Source organism: Lepidochelys kempii, chromosome 1 (assembly GCF_965140265.1).
Source record: "Lepidochelys kempii isolate rLepKem1 chromosome 1, rLepKem1.hap2, whole genome shotgun sequence".
In the NCBI taxonomy this organism is placed as follows: domain Eukaryota; kingdom Metazoa; phylum Chordata; order Testudines; family Cheloniidae; genus Lepidochelys; species Lepidochelys kempii.
The window spans coordinates 159637462-159653528 of NC_133256.1; the positions used below are offsets into that span (position 1 = coordinate 159637462).

The 16067-nt window shown below is 39.9% G+C and overlaps 1 protein-coding gene across 1 annotated transcript in view; it reads left to right on the forward strand.

Annotated features, from left to right (window-relative positions):
* Positions 1 to 16067, forward strand: part of PSMG1 (proteasome assembly chaperone 1) — a 335075-nt gene that overhangs the window by 96274 nt on the left and 222734 nt on the right. Inside the window, exon 9 of the mRNA XM_073360662.1 lies at positions 669 to 717. The gene's annotated coding sequence lies outside the window, so the exon portion shown is untranslated. The remainder of the gene's footprint in view (positions 1 to 668; positions 718 to 16067) is intronic.

Below are 16067 nucleotides of genomic sequence, written 5' to 3' on the forward strand. Positions count from 1 at the left end.
GATCACAGCAGAATAGGGTGGGTTTCCTCATTTGTAAGAATGAAAAACGCAAAGTGCTGAAAGAATAGAAGCAAAGGGAAAGCGCTATGGTTACTAATATTATTTGTATTACTGTAGTATTTAGGAGCCCCAGTGAGGGACCAGGATCCCATTGTGCTAGGCACTGTACACAGAACAATTTAGGTACCAGATTCTCATAGGGGAATAACAATAAATAATGGCATGAACAGTATTTAAGTGCTTCTGAGCACATGCAGAGTCCTCCATTGGCCTGAAACAAGCAGGTCTTAGTGTGTGCAAATAGGGAAACTTGTATATGTGAATCATTCGCTTCGTGTTCACGTGATTTGTGCCTGTAAATGACACTGCATGTGTAAAGAGAGGCACTCACAAGCAGGGAGGACAGAATTTACTTCTGTGGATAAGACCCTGGGGACCATCCTCAGGCCTGGTGAACTCCAGAGCTAACCATAAAGTGGTCCTAGTTGTGCCTGAGCACTGTCTAGAGCCCCCGGCACCTGCCAGAGAATAAAAGAGGAGAAATAAAGTGATAGAATACAAAATAAAAATGCTGGACTGTCTAAAGTCTCCTTACTGACCTTTCAGGAAATAACATGAAGCCGTATTGCTTTTTTTGGTGACTAATTTGTATTGATTTTTTTTTTCAGAAGGAAACAGACAATGAAAAGTACAGAAAGGTGAATGGATTGACACTTGGTAAGTTTCTAAATACTGCACGGAAGTGGTATTACTTTTAAATGCAAGTGGTAAAAGTGATGGTGGATTAGGAAAATGAGGCTTTTTGTGGTCTCTCTTTTAAGTACTGTAGTAACTGATCCTGCAAGCTGTTAAATCCACAACTACTTAACAGTTCTGCTAAGAACTATAAACTGGACTTTTCTTTTTATTGACTAAGCAGTTTGTTTATCTGACTGTAAGAGAGAAATACAGAATCTTATGGATCTTTGCTGCTGTTGATAGCAGAAGCTTGGTTAAATTTTAACTCTATAAAAGTACTTGATGAGATTAAGTCCATGACAGGTGCTACTGGTACTAAATAGATGTGGTCACCGCAGACACACTTGTGGATGAGAAGTTAAACTTTTGGGGGGAGACATCACCAGTATGTCATCTTTGAGATAACTGAATGCATTAACGCAAGGCCGCCTTTAAACTCAGAAGTCACACCAATTTAACAGTATTATTTTAAACCGATTTAGGTAAATCCAAGCAACTGTGTGTGTGTGTACACTCTCATTAGCTTACATCTGAATATTGGTGTATGAGAGAAATGTGCTGTAAATATAGATGGTATTAGATTCACAAACATGATTTCAGTAAGAATGTTCAAGTACAGATAAAAATGTTGTCTTTAAAATATTAATAAAATATAATAGACACCCTCCACTTAAGCCCCTAAATACGAGAAACTCAGAATATGTACATTTTAATTAGGGCTGGTCAAAATTGGCAAAATGTTTTTTTTTAGAGTGGGGTGGGGAGTGAAATTTCACACCGTGTTCACACACAATTCATTTAGCATGGTCCTCAGAGCCTCAAAATTATGAAAAAGTTTCTTATACATGCAGATGCCACGAAAGTGAGGCATGCTATTTTCCTGTGAATACTTCACTACCTTTTATTTTACTCTGGTCTGACAGACAGCGCTCTCTGTAAAGTGACACGTATTGCAAAATATGAGGCGTGTGGGCTAGCATTCCTGGGGGGGAAGAGTCAAGCTTGTGGTGAGTGGTGGTCAGTATCTGAAGTAAGGTGCACGCCTGTGAGTGAAGTAGTAGAGGATATGGACTGTTAGCTTAACTTTCTTTTCCTTGCTTTTTTGGTTGTCAGTTATGTCAGGTGTGTGGCAACCTGAGCTATTTCACAATGAAGTTTTTCTTTTTTCTTATGCATGAGTAGCTATATTTTCTGCTTCAGTGGGGCTACCAGAGTACTACTTGGCTCATAAAGTTACCTTGATGGTGTTTCACATGAATGAAAAAGACTATATCATGCATGCTCTCACTTGCCATTCAGTTTTCTGACAGTATAACACCAGGGTGGGGCATTCCAGGAAGACTCATCATACATTTTATCTGAAGGGCATTCGTTCTACAGCTCACACCTTTCATTAGCAAAGCAGACGTTCCCTTTATATAACATATAACTTGGAAAGTCCTCCCCACCCTCTTTTTTTCTCTTTGAAATAAAGGGCCTGATTCTTCACTCTGTTACAGGTTTTGCACCAGTATAATTCCATTGACTGCACTGTTAAACCAGTGTAACCGGGAGGGTGATCAGACCTGAAGATTTATTTGTGGTTTTGTTCTTTAAATTTTTTTTTAAATGGCATCTGTTTTAATTTTGAAAATAAAAAGTCATTGTGGTGGAAGATGGTTATTTTACACTCTTTCAATATTATGTAAACTATTCTGGATTTGTCAGTACTTTTCTGGTTTTAGAAAAATGGTTGGATATTCGAAAAGAAGGGAGATTAATGCTGAAGTTAAAGACCATATTCATTCCTGCCTCTTACTCCCTCTCTGTCCAGAGACTACTAGATGACCTGACCACACACATAGAGGTAGATACAATGGAAAATCTGTCTGGCAATTTGAGTGAACTGCACAAAGGCAAATATATGACCTAGCTGGATATAATCTTTCATTCAACTAGCTAATCACACAGCTGATTCCAAACCAGGCATCTCTACAGAGAACAGTAAACAGGAACAATACATTAAAAACCCATCTAATAACTAACTTTATATGAGTTCTGTAAGCCTATGGTATTGTCCTTACCCAAGAGCCAGCTGGAACAAAAGGCTTAATTTCTAAGATTATATATAAATAAAAATTTTGTTCGGAAAAGATGTTGACAAGAAAATAATCCAGGTGAAATGACGGGGGAGAGATTTGGGGAGGAAAAAAGATCTGAATGAGTGGATCTGGTTATGGGAAGGGGGAAGTTCATCTTCAATTTGCATAGCTCCTAGTTTTTTTTTTGTTAATTTATTGTACAGATTGCATTTGACTCCAGTTAAGATCCATCATATATTTGCTACTAGGGGGGTGCTCTATTAGTGGGGTTGAGAGGAGAGGGGAACATACTTGCACGTGTGATGGTAGCGTCCAAGAACTGGACGGTTTTAGGAGGAAAGTGTTAAAGAAATTCATCATATTACAAAATGCCAGATGTCTAGAGATCTCCTGATCTGCTTACTCAATGCTCCAGTAAAAGATCTATGTTTTAAACAGAATGACTAATTTATTTTTTATTGTTAGCAGCTAGACTCTTTATTACACATTACTGGGGAAAATGTCACTTCTGCCTATGAAATAGTAATAAAATACGGAATGTTCTTGGTGGTATAGTAAAATCTGGAATGTTCTTGTAACTGAAAAGTTTTCATACCAATTCTGTACACAAGAAAAGCACCAAAAAGACAATAGATATTTAGGAGTTTGGCCACCCTTTTGAGTGTCCTCAGAGGACGAGGGCTCCTCAGCCAGCAAGCCAGAATCTTTAGCCAGGTTCTTTGTATATTAAACTGATCCTGAATAAGTAATATACATTGTAGTATGTTAACATTTAACATAACATTGCCTTAATAAACAGTTTCAAAAAATTGTCCAATGTTTGTCATGATTCTCCAATTTTCTTTAGGAGTTAGAATCTATGCCCTAAATGAATGGTATTTCGTTGTGTTTACATCTTGTTAAAAAAAATTACTACAAAATGAAAAGTTCAGAACCAATGAAAATATGAGCTGTGTTTGTTTTCATTACTTCCAATACCACAAAGGGCTATAGTGCAAAGGAGGTGGGTATGTAGGACATTTCTCACTATTTAATAGGAGAATGTGATGAGCTTTACAACTTAAGAATCACTTTCTTTGTCAGATTGTAAAGCTTAACAGCAACGTTTTAAAAGGGTGTCTTAGCTCACAGCAATCTCTGCTACCCTAGAGAAAAAATGGTATCTGGGCAAAATCTCTGCTTCTCAATTGGTGGAGAGTGGATGCTTTACTTGTGGAATTTGCTTTGGCTCAGTGAATTTTGCTAACGGGTTAGTTGAAGATCTCTTCCCCAGGTTAATTCTAGGAAGATTGAACTCTTAAAGATGTAGTGAGTTTACAACACAAGCTAGGTAGGTGCAGGTGCTGTAACCTAATAGCCAACAGAGTATTAGCCTGTATGTACCTGAATCTATTTTTAGGGTTGAAAATAATCTGATAAATACACCTCTTATCCTCAATCCCGAAAGGCTTTCTATTTGATCTGAAATTTGTCTTTGGAGTCTCAGCATGTCTTAAATTCTGCAGAAGGGTGCTGTGGGGCTAGGAATGAAAGGAGGGAGGAAGAAAGGTTGAAGGTAGAAAAGTAGAGAGGGAGAAATGAAATCTGACTGTGAAGAGATTTGGATAAGCATTCGGTCTTAATGGCTTATCTGAACTGAACTTTTGGGGGTTTGCCCGTCACAACGAAATATCTCCAGTGATGCTTATTCCACAGCCTCTCTGAGCAGCTTCTTCCCTTGTCTAATTGACTTCACTGTTTATGAAGAGCCTCGTCATAGCACTTATCCTAAAGGTTTCCTTTCTTCAGTTTAGACCATTAGTACTTCTGGTCTCTGCACTGACACTGAACCAACTTCTCCGCTCCTTAACTAAGCAATGGGGATTTTGCTTGATTTGAGGACTGCATAATGTGGCCTCCTTTTTTCTTAGTTTTCTTTTTCCCGGCGGTACAAATTCTGTTCTGTTAACTTCTCATGTTGTATTTTATCATTTCTGGGTGTCCTTTACTGGATTGTTTTCAGTGTATTGACATTTTTATAGTAGGGTGTCCAAACTGAAGGCTGTACTCCAGCTGCAACCCACTAATGTTGCATAACAGAATAAAGAACCCCCTGCTTCTAGGTACAAATGCCTGTGTTTATGCATTCTAGGGTCACATTTTGTGTTGTGCAGCAGTATTATAATAAATGTCTGTGTTCAATTTATTGCCCGCTATTCTATCCATACCTCTCTTAAGGTGGTAGTGTTTCTGACCAGCATCCTCCCTCATTTAATACATATGCACGCTGGATTCTTTCATTAGTGTGAACTACCTCTGCATTGATCTGGATCAAATCTCATCTGGACTAAACTCCATTTTAGTTGTTTTTTTCTGTTAGTAAATATTTATATAGTGTGAATTTACCTGCAGACTAACAAGCCTACATAAGACACATTTTCTCCTCTGAAATGCTTAGTCTAAATAAGACAAGTCAAGTAAACCGAGTCCTGACCCGGGACTTTTTCTGCTCCTTTCTCCAATTTTTCTCTATTTTGCTGTATTTTAAGTCTGCCTCCGACAGTATGTTGCTGGCTACTCTTCCTACCTTGCATAATGGGCAGATTTTCTCAATGTGCTCCCTCATTTTTTCCTATAGATAAGGGATTAAATAAATTTGGACCTACCACTGACTCTTAGAGAACTCTGCTCAATACCTCTGTACAGATCTACATAGTACCATTTCACAACTATGCGGTTTGTTTTTAGATCGTGTATTCTCTCCCTCTCTCAGATCTCATTTTAATTTCAGTTGGAGGAGCTCATGTACAACCATATTGAATTCCTTATGGAAGTCTAGGTATGTTACTGTATATCCATTATACTCGTCTGTTTAATAAATGTGGTAGATTACATTTTAAAAAGTTGTTGTGTTGATATGATTTTGCTTTTTAATAACCCCTGCTCTCTATTATGTATTGTTGGGGTTACATTTTAGAGAGGATTTGGTCAACATCTTTTATAAATATTATTTTAAAATGTTACAATAAAAAAGTTTGGTCTTTTTTCTTATTTGTTTTCAATCTTGAACAAACATTCTAAGGAAAAGATTAAGCTATAAGTAAGAGTAGGGTAAGGAACAAAGAAAGTTTTTGGCTAAACGATTGTCAAGAAAAAATAAATTAGAGGAATGAATTGAAAGTGGAAACTGTTTATGGGCAAAGGGGGGGAAAAGAAAACCAACATAGAAAGAAACCACTCAGGAAAGAAAATGCTGGAAGAAAACTGGTTTCAGAGCAGAGAGGAAGAAAGATAAGGGATGATGATGATGATAGAGCTGGGTAAATACTGGGGGGAAAAAATCCATGAGTATTTGCACAAATGTTTCAGTGAATTTGCTTAGCCATGCTTGCATCCCTTTTGCATTTGCTCCCTGTGTACATTAGTACAATCACCTTTTACTGGCATGAACATTCATGGAAAGAGTATTTCAAAGTTGCAGGTACAAGTATTTGTAGAAACAAGAATGTATTTCACATGTGAATATTTGCACCCAAATTGTTTGCACTTTCATCCAATCAGGAAATAGAAACAATACAATGTGACTTATGTGACCAATCCTGACTAACACAACTGATCTAGCAAATAAAAATACTCACACAGAACCGTTTGTGAACAACCACACACAAAAATTGGCAAACAAAAAATGTGTAACTTTTTTGAATAATGAAATCCTGTTTGGAAACTGATGTGCCGTTGAATATTTCATTAACAGAAACAGATGGTATCATTGGCTAAATTTGTTGTGAAATATATGTTCATCTTCAATTATTAGGGATTGCAGATGGGGTGGGCCAGTAACATGGAAAGATTTAGAATGAGAACCAGAATCTTAAAATTAATGAGAAGGCAAAACAGAGTGCGGGGGGGGGCGGGTATATGGAAGCTAGAGAAGTAAGGGATCACCTAAAGATAAGCACTAGGGTGCTGAACATGCTGTTTGTTTTCTTCAAAATGCTTCTTACTATTTAGCTCGTATTAATTTTAGGATAATTGGCCTGTGATTTCTCATATCATACGTTCTCCCCTCTGGTCTCTAGGCTTATATTAAACGTATCCTTCTCCAAGTCTGTTACCTCATCTGCTCTCCATAACTTCTCAAAGGTAACTGATGACCACTGGCTGTGATCCTCCTCATCCCATTCCTTAATAACCTGTCATCGGACTCCACTGATTTTAATGTTTGTAAATCCGCAAAGTATGTTTTCACTTGTATCTTATTTCATTCTGATTCCTGCTATTCCCAGATCCACTCTATCATTTGTCTCGCCAGGTCTCCTGCTGCTTCCTCTACCTGTGTGCTGAAGACTGCAACGATTGTGGAATATTTCAGTTGTTCCCCTACCTTCTGCTATCTGAACTCTTACCTCCTTCATCAGGGTCCTACACATTCCTTCATAGTCCTTTTACCCACACTATATATAGCTAGTTTTATAAACCATTTAAAAAAATCCCTTAGTTAATAATTTATTTTTCACTTTCCTTCTGAGCTAAATGGTAGCATTAAGCCACAGCCCTGCTTTGGAGTTAGTGCGGAGCTCATTTCTCCAGGGAGAGTTCCAGGAGTGATTGTGCACAATGCTTCTCCTGGAGAGTGTAGCCAAAGCATCACTCTCAGAGAGGATCCCCTCTGCTGCTGGAGCTCAGCTGGTGGATGTGCATGAGGGTGGGCTGCAGCCCTGCTTGCTCCCTCCCCTCCCCATCGCTCGTAGAGCATTTAGATGTGCTAACCAAAAGTGATGCTTGTGTTCAGGTGACTATGCCCTACCTGTGTTGAGAGGATGGGGTGGGTGAGGGACTGTACTCTTTACTCCCTCTCTCCCAGCACAGCCTACAGGGACCAACCACAATTTGGCCCTTTACCCCTATAGTTCTTTACTGCCAAGACAAACTCTCCCCTTATAGTTTCTCCCTTTTATTGTAAATTTCCTTTTTTCCTGCTCGGTGTCTTCAGTCCTTAGTGCATCCGCATTGTATTCTGTAACTTTCCTAGTTTTCTTTTGTAGAGAGAATCATTCTCTGTCTCTCTCGCCTCTGCCACTGCTCTGTATCTCCCTCCCCCATTTTACTGACTGAATATAATGCTTGTGGAAGGTGCTGGATTCACTCCCCTGGAGACTGAAGCCCACTATTTATTCCTGCAACTGGTAAAGAACAGGCAGTGCGCTTATAGCTCCTTTTCCTGAGAATCTCAAAGTGCTTAATGGAAGTGGTGGTGGTTATCCCCCTCTCAGAGGTGAGGGAACAACACTCTCACCCAGCTAGTTTAAGGGACTTGTTTGTGGTCACACAGCGAATCAACACCGGAGTCGGGAATAGAGCCCCATTTCCATTCACTTGCTTTAATCACTGCACAGCAGTGCAAGTTTCCCCATTCTGTACTGCTAATGTATGTCAAACCTGACCTGGAGAGAGTACCTCCAGGGAGATGAGAACAGTTTTTCTGTGCCCATTCAGTCCTCTACATCTCTGCTCGGATGGCCAAATAGTCCCACTTCTGGGGTGGATAGTTGCCTACAAGCCACCGAACAATTATCCAGTGAAGAAGACTTTAGTCACTTCTGACCTAGGCCCTGTTCCCAGGCTGATCTTTTCCTCACAATGTCCCTATGCTAGAGCTAGGTGAATAATTGTTTGGTGGGGTTACTTGTTGTTGGATTTTTGTGTGTGCTTTTTGTGTTGGCAGTTCTGAAAAACTGGAGAAACAATTTGATTTGGGTTGAACTGAGTCTGAAACTGTTGTGAATTTTTGGTGAAATCGAAAGGTCTGTTCCAGAGCGAGGATTTGAACCTGGGTCTTCTATATCTCTGGTGAGTGCCCTCCTACTGGGCTAAAGGTTATTGGGGCAGAGGATGAGGAGAAAGCTGCACCATTATCTCCTCATCATCATCCTCCTCTGGCTGTTTGGAAATGGCCAAAACTATTTGTGTTAAATTTGTGACTAGTTTCAGGTTGACAGACACTGTATATTTTGCTGAATATTGTGTTGGTCCCAAAAACTTTGCCCAGGTCTTCTCTGCACTTTCTCATTCCTGATTTTTTTGTCTACTTTGTTGGATTAGTCTGAATTAGGTGTTAAACACTTTGTGGGCAAGTGATGTGATCACTTTGTGGAGTAATGTGTAGATTACAAAAGTAACAGTTTGAACCAGTGCCCTAAAGAACACACTTCAGCGCCTGATGCAATAAACCTAGTGCCGGTAAATTTGTAGCTGGCAGAGCAGCACTAACCGCTATGTGTTGAAACACCAAAATTCTTGCCATGTTCCTTAAAAGCCTCGCATTGTACTTGGATTAATCTCTGTAGCTTTGCCCTCTTTTCACATGTGCTGCAGCAACTTGTCCTGGATTTGCATCTGACCTGTAGGCAGGTTTGTTTTCTCTTGAATGTGGAGGGAGAGAGGAAGAGGCATGGTTATTTCTTGTTTGACTCTATAAAGAAAAATGACTCTCTTGAGTTTACGTCTAAGTTTCTGAATTAAATATGAGCTCCGGGTATGCTATGCTGGCGAGTCAAAGCTCACACAAAGAGAAAATCAGAAGCCTGTCAAAGCGTGGTCTGTTCAGGCTTTCCAAACTGGTTGGTGTTCAGAGCTCGAGAGCTAGAAAACATTTGTATTGCACTCTGTATGAAACTTTTTTTCATGGCTCTTAGGCATATTTTACCTGCCTCAAATATTCTGTACTCACCTGCTGCAGAAGGAGTGCAAAATCTAGCAGTATGATGAAGTTGACTGGAAATGGAACCCTGCTTTTTGCCAGTTTGCATAAAGGTTGACTCAGACAAAAGGGGATTAGAGTGTCCTCCTTCCTACCACTCCCATGCAATTAGACAGGCTAAAACTACTACTTATCCAGTTGTTTGTCTTTGATGGCCACATTGTCAGCTGGTGTATATCATCATACACCATTGGAGTAAATGGAGATGCATCAATTCACAGCAGCTGAGGAGCTGGCCCTGTCAATTATTGATGATATAGTTCATTATTAAACGTAAGTGCAGCAGTTGGTACTCTCCTGGCTGGGTTCTCATTGTGTTTATTCACAAATAGACCTCATTGAAAGAATCTGATCTAAATAGGAATCAAGAGTTATATGGGCAGGAAAACAGCACTGCAAAATACAATCTCATCTGCATCTCCTATTTCCTGTATGATAAAAAAAAATTGGCTTTCCTTGGGCTTTGTTACATCCACTGATTTGAAAAGCAGCTGAATGAAAAAAGGGTGGGGGGGGAGGTTGGGAGGCCCTGAGTTCTAATCTCAGTTCTGCTACTGATGCACTTTGTGACCTAAGACATGTCACTTAACGTTTGGTATCAGTTTTCACATCAGAAAAACTGGAATATTGTTTACTCACTTACCTGCTAGGAGTGTGGGGAGAATTTAATAAATGTCTATCTGTACAGTAGAGCTGGGTGATGTTTTTCAGCAAAAAGTTTTTTTCAGCAAAAAGTGAAGATTTGTTGACACTGAAACATTTTGATTTTTCCAAATTTTGTGTTTATTCAATATGAACGATTCAGTGAAACTGATGTGAATTCACAAAATGTTTCATTTAGACATTTTTGCAATGTTTTGATTTTTGGTTTGAAATGACTTTTCACTTTAAAATTTTCTTTAATTTTATTTAAAAAATTCAGAACTATAAATTATTCAAAAGGGAAAAGAGACTCTTAATTTGACCTAAAATGTTTTTTTTTGACTCTTTGATTCACTTAAAATGTTCATTTTTGGTTTTACTTGAAAAGATTTTAAAATTGCCAATAAACAGAAAAATCCTGTTTCCCCAGCTTTGCTCTACAGTACTTCTGAATACACAAAGTCCAACAGAAATGTTAAGTATTTCATTTATGTGCCAAGAAAATTTATCTGAGCACTGAAGAAAAGGGAATTTTGGTATTTGGACAGTACGAGTCTAACAAGACAAGGTTTATTGCCAAGAAGGATTTTTAAACTCATGAACAAATGGACTTCCACAATGTATGTATTAGGAGGTTGTATGCAGTCTATAATCTATAAAAGTATGACCCTGCTAACCAAAGACACCATGTGACCGACAAACATAAAGTTAATCTGTGTAATCTATTGCATCTGTAATGCATATCCATAGTATTTAGGCACCAAATGCTGATGATGCAGCACAGAGGTGAAGGAGAGATCCCAGAAGATTAACCTGTATCCACAAACAGGCTATGAATAGAATTAGAGTGACAAAAGTGAGTGCTGACTGTCAAGAGCCTGCAAATAACTGTCAACGCTCTTATCAGGCATATGCAAGAAACATTTGTTTCCCTTTAAGTGTGGTAAAGGATGGAAGTGTGACCAGTTTACCTCTGAAAGCCCTACCCCTAGACTCTGAGGATGCCCCAGTTCTTTCTGAGCATGCTTAGTGCAGTCCATATGAATTCAATACATCTGATTCCCCATCTCACAATCAGGTAACTAGTTTCTTTATTCATGTTAGGTTTCATGTTAGGAACTGCTACTGAAGCCTGTAAAAGAAGGTTCCTAGGGTTGAAGTGTCAAGATTCCTTCTGGGCCTAATTTGGATCTCACCCAGTTATAAATCAGGAGTAAATCCACTGATGACAATGGAGTTACAGCTGTGTAAAACTTCTGAGTAGTGGATGAAAGCTTGATTCTGATAGCAAACTCAGACCCTATGGTTTTCAAGCTTAAAAAATGAGAAAGTCCCAGCATTTTGCTCAGTGGTACCCATAATTAGTATGTTTTCATAACTGAAAAGAGTAGGAAGTTCCTGTTAGTTCTCACAGGGCATATTGCTCACTTTCAGAATGTCACTTTGAAATGGGGAAATGTGTTTTTCCATACGGTATCTTTAGGAATATGTAACGTTTTCTTTTAAACTATTGAAAATGAATGACTCAAAAGGGAAGATTAAAAAAGAGAGCAAATAACTGACACATCAGAACTTTTCCATGGTAAGACAAGATAGTATTATGGAAAACAAACAACACTTTCCAGACACTTCTGGTGCACTTTGAACACTCAATCCAACTGCCACTGGAGTTAAAGGACAAATTACTATTGGTTTCAGTGGGATGGGGCCCTGTCACCATGTGGGCAGCTCTGTTTTTGTTAACATCCAAAAGGTGTCAAACATCCTATTCTCATTCTGGTTTATGGGAAATTCAAACGTATGTTGTGGGAAGAGTTGGATTTGGGAAGTCCAGGTTTCTATTGCTATTGTGAAAAGGGAAATTCAGGTGGGAGAGAGTGTTCCTTGATTTCAACAACAACATAATGTTAATTTACAAGATATAATAGAAAGCCAGACTACCTAGAGCATTGCCAAAGTCATTTTTTAATTACTGGGGTGAAAAGGCATCTCAGACACATTGGGCCTCAGCCTTTGTTTGGACAGGAGAGAGGGGAGGGTGTGGGTTAAAGATCCCCAATCCTGAGGGTTGGTCTGCCTCAGCCTGGTGAGAGTTGGCGCAGCCCTTGACTGTTCCATCTTACGCCCATGGAAGGAAGACTGCTGCAGAGAAGCACCACTGTGTCACACCCTTTTGCTCCCTCTTAGCTTGGGGTTGGGAGAGACTGGTGCAGTAGTCCCTCCCCCCAGCTTTACACCAGGGGAATTCTCTGGTGGTTGTCATAGCAGGCCCTAGCCTAATCCAGTATCATACCTTGCAGCTGCTTCAGTTTCTCTCTTCTGGGGTCCCCAATAGTAGCATATAGATTTGTCCTTTGAGTCATCCCCTCCTTGGGGTTCTGGTGTATTGAAATAATAGTTCAATGTTAACTCAAATCAAAGCCCCCATTTCCCAGATTCTACAGTTCACCAGGCTCAGTAGCTCCTTCCCAAAACCAGGTCCAGCTGCTGGGCATTCTCTAGATCCTCTTTCTCTGTACTCATTATGGAAAAGTTCTCCTCGCCTGGCTTCCATGTTAAACACGCTGGGCCCAATTGTGCTTTCAGAAGAGCTAAAACCAGAAATTGGCCCACTTTTTCTTTTCCCATGTATGCATCCAGCCTCCTCACATAGTCACCTTCTTCTTCTGCTCAGTGTAATTTAATGGAGACAGCTACTTTATTAGGTAAATGTCACCTGGTACACTGGGTGCTTTATTAACTTGTTAATGTTATGTGTTTGCACTCTGTCTAACCATAACATTTAATTTAAAACAGCAACAAATTTATAAGGAGTGGGCTTTCCGTGATGTTGTAAATACATTGTGCACGGATAAATTAATTCAGAAATCCTATAGCAATCGGTCTCTCTGTTTTTGAATTGCAAGAAAAAGAATTAATTTTCCTACTGGGCTCTGTTTATCTTTGCTCTATTGGTTGCTGAAATGACTTTTCTCCAGTAAGTCTTTGTAATTCTCTCTCTCCATGACAACCAACACAAACAAACTGAAGGTCCTAAAAAGAAGTGGTGACTGGAAGTAGAACCTATGGGGAACAGGCAAAGCAATCTTTAAAGTTCTTAATTATGCAACAGTGATTTTTTACTTCTGCAATGCTAATCTCATTATAAATGTATTGTCTTAGATTCATTCGCTGGGACAAATCCCCCCGCTAACCTGTGGATCTGTCGTATCTGAAATCTCTTCCTCTTTCCTGAATAACTGGCTAGGTGGTAATACTGCTGACCAGGACCTGGAGTTTATAGTGGGTCACAAATTGAATGAACCAGGGACGTGATGCAGTTGTGAAAAAGGCTAACAACATGTTGGGGGGCATTAACAGGAGTGTCGTACATAAGACATGGGAGGTAACTGTCTTGCTCTACTCGGCACTGATGAGGCCTCAGCTGGAGGACTCTGGCCATTTCTGGGTGCCACACTTCAGAAAAGGTGGGGACAAATTGGAGAAAGTCCAGAGGAGAGCAACAGAAATGATAGAGTTAGAAAATCTAAACTAGGAGGAAAAGCGAAACCGGACATGTTTAGTCTTGAGAAGACTGAGGGAGGACCTGACACCTCTTCAGAGAGATAAAGGGCTGTTATAAAGAAGACTGTGATCCCTTGTTCTCTCTGTCCACTGGAGGTAGGACAAGCAGTAATGGGCTTAATCTGCTGCAAGGGAGAGTTAGGTTGGATGTTAGGACAAACTTCTTAACTATAAGCATAGTTAACCTCTGGAATAGGCTTCTCTGGGAGGCTGAGGAGTTCCCCCTCACTGGAGGTTTTTAAGAAAATGTTAAACTTTGGCCAGGGAAGGTGGAGGGTTACTTGGTCCTGCCTGAGGTCAGGGGGCTGGGCTTGATGACTCAAGGTCCCTTCTCATCCTACATGTCTGTCAATAATTGCCCATTTTCCTGAAGGTGGGGTGTCTCTCTGTCTCTGTCCATGTGTCTAATAGTTTTCCTTATTCATGGCAGATTTCCCATGCCCACATCCGCCAGGCTTCCCCTGTGCAGCCTGGACACGCCTGCAGTCTTTTCATTTGTTTGACCATGAGGATTCCTCCACTCTAGTACCCCCTTGGGTGTTAGTCACTGTTAATGAGGCTGAGCCATCGTTCTGCCTTCCCTATGTGCTGATTAGCTGTACTGGCCAGCAAAGGAAGCTAGAATGTGTTGCCTCTGTACTGGTTGCCACTTTGGACAGGGCCAGAGTCTCCAGACCTGAAAGCATGAGGCTCTCTATAGCTTGAGTGAAAGAGACAAAGTCTCTAGCCCGAGCCTGTGACAGACTGTCCCCACCTCTGTGGCTTGGGCCTGGCGGGGGACATATGACACACGCTGAAGATCCATATCATCTGATCTGCTCCCTTTGTGCCCAGTTGTATGCGCAAAACTGTGCACTTACCGCAGTTTTCCATGCCAAGAGCAATTATGTGTCTAACTTGTGATGTGTGCACACCTGTACTAGATTTGCACGTACAATGGCAATGTTTGCAGGTATAAGTTAGGAATACAGTGGCATGTCTGTGTTTTTTGACAACGAGGCCTATTATGTCCTACAAAGGTCTGGGGGTTACACAGAGGTTACACAGAATCTGAACTAACTTCTTTTATCAAAATATTAGTTTTATTCAATCAACATGTAGTTCCAGCCAGATAAACAGAATACCTTGCAGAGCTTTTGCTAACGTGTTATAGAAATGTCTCCATGTTCGTGTACTTACATGACAGAGCTAACTGTTTCCAATTGCTCATAACTTTCTGAGACCTTTGAACTATGGGCTGAAACTCAGACCTATTATAATAAGCAATAATTTCCATGTCCATACTTTATTAGTATCATTAGTATAGCTGTTTGTATAGGAGCCCCACGCATGTGCCAGGACCGCATGGTACGAGGTGCGGTACAAAGAGGACTAAAAGACAGTCCCTCTTCAAAGAGCTTATTGTAACTGACCACAAAGGAACGAGAAGCTGTTGGTGATTTTTGTGGTTTGAATGTTTTCTTTCTGCTGGAAACTAGATGGAGATCATCAACTCATATCTGTAAATAGTCATCTGGGTTGAGTTTTAAGCAGTGACTTAGTAGTTGAAAAGCTCTGTATCCAGTTACTAACCCCGTAAGCCATGAAGCCATCATAGGAACATGTGATTAATATAATATATATTCTGCTGTGATCATCTTGCAGAATATGTCGTGTTGTGAAAGTTTTCTTCTTGCTGGAAAATATTTATAATGCTGTTAATCAAAACAGTACTTCTCTGTGCTTATAATGTTTGGATGCAAAGTTTCAGCATGCAGCTTGTTACTTTCTAAATAAGTAACAGAACAAATGAATCAGTGGAGATACTAATGAGATTTCAAAATTAGGGACAAGTTACAGTTGGTTCTTTCTAACCTGTATGCAAATTTGGATATTAAAAGTCCCGCCAGCTGTTTCTCTGAGGTTTATAGCTACTTGCTCAGTCCAGGTTGTGCAATCTTGTAAAGTACTCTGCATACCTGTTTTCTATGGCAGCAACATATCAGCTGAAGTGGTCACAGTGAGTGTTTAATGAGATACGTTATGACAGCTACTTGTTTCCATTTGGGTGGGTGTTTGTATGAGATGAAACACTGCTACCTTTCTTTGAATCTTTGTTTTCTTCCTGGATGTTCTAAAGGAAGGTTGTCACTTGAGAATTCCTGCCTTCCTCTGTATTTTAATGATCACTACAACTTTTCTATCCTAAAATCCTTAAATCCTTTGTGATTTAGATGGTTTTGGTTTATTTCAAAGGGAAACATCCAGTGACAACACTGGTATATTAATTGTTTCCACGGATTTTGAATCAGAACATTTTTTTG